The sequence below is a fragment of the Scyliorhinus torazame genome, chromosome 1 (genome assembly GCF_047496885.1).
Source record: "Scyliorhinus torazame isolate Kashiwa2021f chromosome 1, sScyTor2.1, whole genome shotgun sequence".
NCBI classification, from domain to species: domain Eukaryota; kingdom Metazoa; phylum Chordata; class Chondrichthyes; order Carcharhiniformes; family Scyliorhinidae; genus Scyliorhinus; species Scyliorhinus torazame.
Window position 1 is genome coordinate 412,812,587 of NC_092707.1, and position 7,011 is coordinate 412,819,597.

The 7,011-nt window shown below is 50.5% G+C and overlaps 1 long non-coding RNA gene across 1 annotated transcript; it reads left to right on the plus strand.

Moving 5' to 3' along the window:
* Positions 1-4,077: 4,077 nt before the first annotated feature.
* Positions 4,078-6,646, plus strand: LOC140411468 (uncharacterized). The gene is made up of 2 exons (XR_011940851.1): positions 4,078-4,371; positions 6,515-6,646. It is a non-coding gene; the product is annotated as an uncharacterized lncRNA (long non-coding RNA).
* The last annotated feature ends 365 nt before the right edge of the window (positions 6,647-7,011 follow it).

Sequence of the window (7,011 nt, forward strand, 5' to 3'; positions counted from 1 at the left end):
TTCCCGGTAACAGCTACATTCTGACAGTCAGAGATGTGAAGCACGGTGACTCCACTGTCTACGTCTGTTCGATTTGGGGAATAGTCTTTGGGAATGGAACCCGGCTGAATGTAACCAGTGAGTAATGTCGATGCTTTATTACTTTTATTCCAAATAGTGTTATTGCACAAAGACTGAGTTTAAAAACAGTGACTTGACCGCCCAGAACTTGAATCTTGATGAAAAGAGAGAGATGTTGCTGAAGTTTGATACAGATGAGAATGTGGAGGGAGGATCAGTACTGGGCGCGATTCTCCACTCCCACGCCGAAGTGGCCGTGCCGCCGTGAACGCCGTTGAGGTTCACGACGGCGCAGAACGACCCCGGTCCCGACCGATTTGGGCCCTGACAATGAGCCAGGATCGGGGCCGCGTCATGTAGACGCGCCAGGTCTTGTCGCCCGCGTAAAAGCGGCGCCGCATAGATGACGCGGCCAGCGCCGCATAACGGGCGTCATCCACGCATGCGTGGTTGCCGTCCACTCTAGGTCCGCACGCAAGAAGATGGGCGACGGCTCTTGTGGGGCCGCGGAAGGAAGGAGGTCCTCCTTCCGAGACGACGGCTCGATGATCGGTGGGCACCGATCACGGGCCACACCACATTTCAGGTAAAGCCCGGTGCAGGATCCCCCCCTCGCCCCCCCACAGGCCGCCCCCCCCAGTGTTCACGCACCGCTCACGACGGGAGCGACCAGGTGTGAACGGCGCCGGGGGGAACCCGCTGTTTTAGCCTGGCCGCTCGGCCCATCCGGGCCTCAGAATAGCAGGGGTGCCGGAGAATCGCCATTTTCGGTGTCTCCGGCGATTCTCCGGCCTGCGGACCTCGACGGGGCCGATCCCACCGCTTGGGAGAATCGCAGGAGGGAGTCGGACCGGCGTCCCCGGAAACTTTGGTGGCCCAGGCGATTCTCCCAACCGGCGTGGGAGTGGAGAATCGCGCCCAGCAAATTTGTGAAAGACACAAATATTGAGCTGGTGGTTAATAGTGAGGAAGAAGGTTTCAGGTTGCAGGGGGGGGGGGGAGGGGGGGGGGTAGCACAGCACGGGGGTGGGGGGAGGGTAGAGAATGGGAACGGGTCTGTCGCCCGCGCCGATCCCAGCGAGTTTCCCGATCTCAGCGGCCCGGAGCGAGAATCCCGGCCGATGTCCCCGTGGATTGTTCCTAAAATGAAGGAATTTGGGAAATTTGTAACGAGTGCATTCTCTAAATCTGCATCGATCTCTTTTAGAATCACAGGGTGTGGGCCATCAAGTGTGTGAGATTTTCCAGCTTGCTGTCTTTGCCCTCCCCTCCCGGAGGTGGGAACTCTTCCTGAGCTTTGTTCCCTGCAGTCCTGGCCACACAGATTGGTGGCATCGACAATGATTTATTAAACTATTGAGCAGCTCAATGCTCACTTTCCAATCATCAATGAGAATTGCTGGAATGTGGACTAAAGAAACAAAGGTTTGTTCTTGAATTGAGCAACTCCTTCAGCTAATAGGACAAGGGCCACAAAATAGTTGCCCCAGACTTTGAATGTGAGTGAGGAACACATTAACTGGCGGCTTCAGTGCGGCCGGGACAATGGGTGGAATCTTGTGGAGGTGATGGGAACTCAGCGGGTGGCTGTAGAGGCAGCCACACCCCCACATCATGGGCGAGATTCTCCACTCCCGCAACGGTTGGGAGAATTGTCTGGGCCACCAAAATTTCCCGCGACGCCGGTCCGACGCCCTCCCCCGATTCTTCCAAGCGGTGGGATTGGCCCCGTCGAGATCCGCGGGCCGCAGGCCGGAGAATCGCCAGAGACACCCAAAATGGCGATTCTCCGGCACCCCCGCTATTCTCAGGCCCGGATGGGGCGAGCGGCCAGGCCGAAACGGCGGGTTCCCCGTCCACACCTGGTCGCTGCCATCGGGGACAGCACGGGAACCCTGGGGGGTGCGGCCTGTGGGGTGAGGGAGGGGAGATCCTGCACCGGGGGGTACCTCAAATGTAGGATGGACCGCGATCGGTGCCCACCGATCGTCGGGCCATCCTCTCTGAAGGAGGACCTCCCTCCTTCCGCGGCCCCGCAAGATCCGTCCGCCATCCTGTTGCGGGGCGGACTCGGAGAGGACGGCAACCACGCATGCGCGGGGGACGCCAGTTATGCGGCGCCGGCCGCGTCATGTATGCGGCGACGCCTTTACGCGGTGACAAGGCCTGGCGCGTGTAGATGACGCGGCCCCGCTCCTAGCCCATTATCGGGCCCTGAATCGGTCCTGATCGGTGCAGTTTCCCGCCGTCGTGAACCTCGACGGTGTTCACGTCGGCGTGGGCACTTCGGCGCGGGAGTGGAGAATCCCGCCACATTTCTTTTTGGGAAGCTCCATTGGATTATGTGAGCATGGAGGGATTGACAGGTCAATAATGGGTCTGACCCTGTGATCGAGGACCCCCGAGTCTCTGATCGGAGGGTGGCACTTCTACTAAAAGCAGAAAGAAAGGCTGCAATTCTCTGGCCGTTGCGATTGCTGCCGGCAGTGCCCCCTCGCCCGGGGCTTTCCCTGTGGCGTGGCTTCAATGGAAATCCCATTGACAAGCGGGAAGGCAGAATCGCGCTGCCTGGGAACAGCGCGCCACCGAGAAACACGCGGCTGGGGAAGCGGAGAATCAGCCCAGACTGCAACCTCAGCACCTGTTTATAAATTGTTGATATTTTTCTCTTAAAGGTAAGATACCTCCAGTCCTTATCCAGTCTCCGAGTGTGGAACGTGTCCCAGAGGGTCAGACTGCACGGTTCCACTGCTCCATGCAGAACGCCGCAGTGAGATACACAAAAGTTTCTTGGTACCGGGAGCTGCCAGGGGAAGAGAGGGAGAAGATTTTAGCACTTGATGCAAAGAATTATGTAGACCGGGATTCAGGTTTCTCTGAGCGTTTCCTGCCTTCCAGACACATGGACTCCAACAGCTTCATCCTGACAATCAGCAACGTGCAGCCCAGTGACACTGCCGTCTATTACTGCTCAGTGTGGGGAGATATCAGTGGGAATGGAACGCAGCTGAATGTAACCAGTAAGTACAGTTTCCATGAGTCTCATTAATCTTCACCACATATTCTGTCTTGTGGTTCTCAGAAGTCTCAAATGTTCACAATATTTTGGACACAAAGCCCGCTTCTTGATACAGGTGATGGGGTCTCTCACTCACTGGCCTGAGATCCAGGGAAAGGCTCATGTTGCTTCCTTTGTGAAGGATCAGGCACATACATAGACATCGGTGGGCCTTCCACATGGCCATGGTGCCTGTGACAGGGAGCTGCACATTGCAAACACCAGTCAAACCAGTGGCCCACAACAAGCTCAGGCTGAGGGAGTCGGAGAAAGGTGATTGTGGGAGGGTTTGGGGTCATAGGTTAAGATTGTGGGAAGAGGGGTTAGCAACCTGGACAGGGTGGTAGCTCTTCACAGGCCCCCGGCCCCCTTCCTGATGTCATGGCAACCAGTACTTGACAATGAGGAACTCCCCCAGGTCACCATTAGAAACACAAAGTGGGTTCGTTTTTATCCAAATGGGGAGACCCCCTCCTGATGCTGGTGGTGGAATGCGGTCTTCAAATGGGTATTGGTGCCAATTTAAGGATTTTGTTTGGATGGTGGGGGAGTGTCCGAGGAAGGGTGCTCTTCCAGAGGGTTTGTGCAGACTGGATGGGCTGAATGGCCTCTTTCTCCACTGCAGTGATTCTGTGTTTTTTTTTACAATTTCAAGTACCCAATTCATTTTTTCCAATTAAGGGCCAATTTGGCGTGGCCAATCCACCTACCCTGCACATCTTTGGGTTGTGGGGGTGAAACCCACGCAGACACGGGGAGAATGTACAAACTCCACACGGACAGTGACCCAAAGCTGGGATCGCACCTGGGACCTCGGCGCCGTGAGGCACCAACGATTCTATGGTTAACTACCATAGGTACTTTGTAAATTCAAAATACTCTTTTAAATTATGAATATTGTTTCTCCAAAGGTGCAGATGCCCCAGTGGTTATCCAGTCTCCTGCCCCAGAATCTATCAGACAGGGTCAGAGTGCACGGTTACAGTGCGTCCTGTATAACGCCGCTGTGACACATTCTGATGTTCATTGGTACCGACAACAACCAGCTTACATCGAGTGGATTTTAACAGATGAGATACTGAACAACACACGATGGGGTCCTGGCTTCTCCGAGCGTTTCCAGTCTTCTCGAAACATGTCCAGTAACAGCTTCATTCTGACAATCAGCAACATTCAGCCCAGTGACGCTGCCATCTACTATTGTGAAGTGAGGGGAGATATCGATTGGAATGGAACCCAGCTCACTGTAATAAGTAAGGACAAGTTACATTTTCCAACTTCACAGACTCGAGCACATAATCTAGTGCAGGACATACTGATTGATGGATTTCTAGGTGCCAATGATATTGAGGGTTATGGGGATAGTGAGGGAAAATGGTGCTGAGGTCAACACTCAGCCATAGCCCAGTTGAATAACACAGAGGGCTCGAGGGGCTGAATGGCCTACTCCTGCTGCTCTGCTCTGACAAAGGGAATTGCCCACAATGTCCATACAGAGTGAACACACTGGAATTGAAGATGAAAGGGAAAAGGATATGTGAGGAGAGCTGTTGAACTGGTTGGGGATTGGCTGTTGGGGAAAGATCCCTTGGAAACAGCTCTGGGCTGGGAGTAGGTGATGTTTGAATCAACCATCCAGGCAGTCTGGAAATGTATTGGACTGTGAAAAGCAGTTTCTGAAGGTCTTTGATTTTCACATTTGAGTGCAACGTGGTTTGAGAGGTCATGTGGGATACTTTTAGTCAAGTTACAGCAGTTGTGCCTCGGTTAATATTAACTGGATTTTGATATTTAAACATATATTAGGGAGTATTGCCTGGAAGAATTTTATTTATGAGTCTGATCAATTAGGGAGTCTTTTGGGGGAACATATTGTGAAATCAATTTTAACTGTGCAATTGTAATTGTGTGTGGTTAAATTTTCTTTTCTTCTCAATAAATCTTGGAGGTTTACATTTAAAAACTCCAAAATCGCCACTGGACTGCCCCTTTCTGGGAACACTGCTACTTACCATCAATGCAGTTCCTGGAACATTGTCTCAGGCACAGTGCTGCAGTACCTCTTACAGCCACTGTAGCGCTGTGCATGGAGGGACTGGGACTTCTTTCCAAATGCGGACCGGAGTTCATTTGAGCAGGAAATGGCAGCAATGTTGTCGAGTCGTCCCCGCCGACTCTCCGAATGATGAGCAAGGAACTCTCACCATCCATAAAATCCAAGCCATACGGACCTTTACTGACATCTCCAGTTGTCCCAAAGTGCTTTACAACCAATTAAACCCTTTGTAAAGCTTGGGCCCTATTTAAATGTAGGAAATGTATCGGCCAATTTGTGCACAGCAAGCTCCCTAAATAACAATGTGATAATGGCCCGATAATATCATCTTTGTCGTGTTGAAGAATGAATATCACAAGTCGGAATAGTTTGTCTCAATTTGCTTCAGCAAAATGATTGAGAATTCGGAACAATTCTATCAGAGGATGATCAGACGAGACTTTAAACCAAGCCCTTGTCCGCTCTCTCTGGGAGATGCAGGAGGCCACATGACAGTAGCTTAAGAAGAGCAGGAGAGTTCACCCCAGTCAGTAATTCGAGGGAATAAACTAAACAAAACCCATCCCATTAGCTCCCTTTCAGCCTGGCACGCTGCCCATCACAGCCAACATTGGCAATGACCTGAATCAACACAATTACTCTTAACTTTAGTCCCAATCCCACTCACACATTTAAGTCACTTTTTTGAATAGGTTAATTCTCTTTGGAGGGTGTTCCATTAATCTAAAACTCTCTACATTCTTCCTTGTTAATTTTGCAATCACAATCTTTTAGACAAACTCCATCTTGCTAACTGATGTGTCATTGACATTTCCTCTTCCAATATAGAGAACTTTACCTTCATCTCAGTCCCCATTGCTCTGCCTTTCCTCAACTCAACTCCTCCATGTTTAAAAACAAACTTCATCTTGTTTATACGGATCGCCTGGTCACATTAGTGGTGTCGGTCACACAATACACACCACCTATCCAAAAGTCACTCCCCTACAGTGTAATGTTGGTGTGGACGGAGGAGGATACAGAACGGAACTCACTGGGGATCTGTTGGTGGTTTTCTTTCCATCTGTGGAACTTTGCTGCACTGTTACCAAGTCAGCCAGAATGGCCAGCAAGTGGTCAGTGTGTGATATAAGATTGGCCTGCCGCATTATCAATAAATCAAATTGATCTGAGTTTAAACTGACATTGTTATTCCAGGTGTCCAGCAGATAGAAATATCTGCTCAGTCTGAATTCCACCTGCTTTCATGTCTCTACTTTACCATTTCAAATGTCACCGACTGACGAGAATCAAATCCATTCCCCGTCCTTTAACCGTAAACATGTGATTTCCTTTCACAGACCCGGCTGACGCTGAGAAGACGAAGCTTGTCTGGATTATTGTGGGAACTCTTACGGGATTTGCAGGACTTAGTTTGCTCATCGGATTCATAGTGCTTCGGAAATAACAATCCCGTAATTTTGACAGAATAATTCAGTTTCTCTCGGTTATTGTGTATAGTTTGTTTTGTTTGTTTATGGGATGTGGGCATTGTTGGCAAGATCAGCATTTATTGCCAATCTCTAATTTCCCTTGCGAGCAATTAACAGTCAACCCCATTGCTGAGGATCTGATGTTACAATCCCAGACCAGACGAAAACAGTGGATGAGATACGGGACAGGAACCCCAATATTTGATCTTAATTTGGTAAAACTGTGATGAAATGACACCTCACACCAGGAGTGATTTGGGGAAAAATAGGGATATGGTGTATTAAACAAACTTGACTACTTAGAGTACTAAATTATATTTTACATCACACCAGGAAATAGCTGACAATCGCCACGTAAACAATGC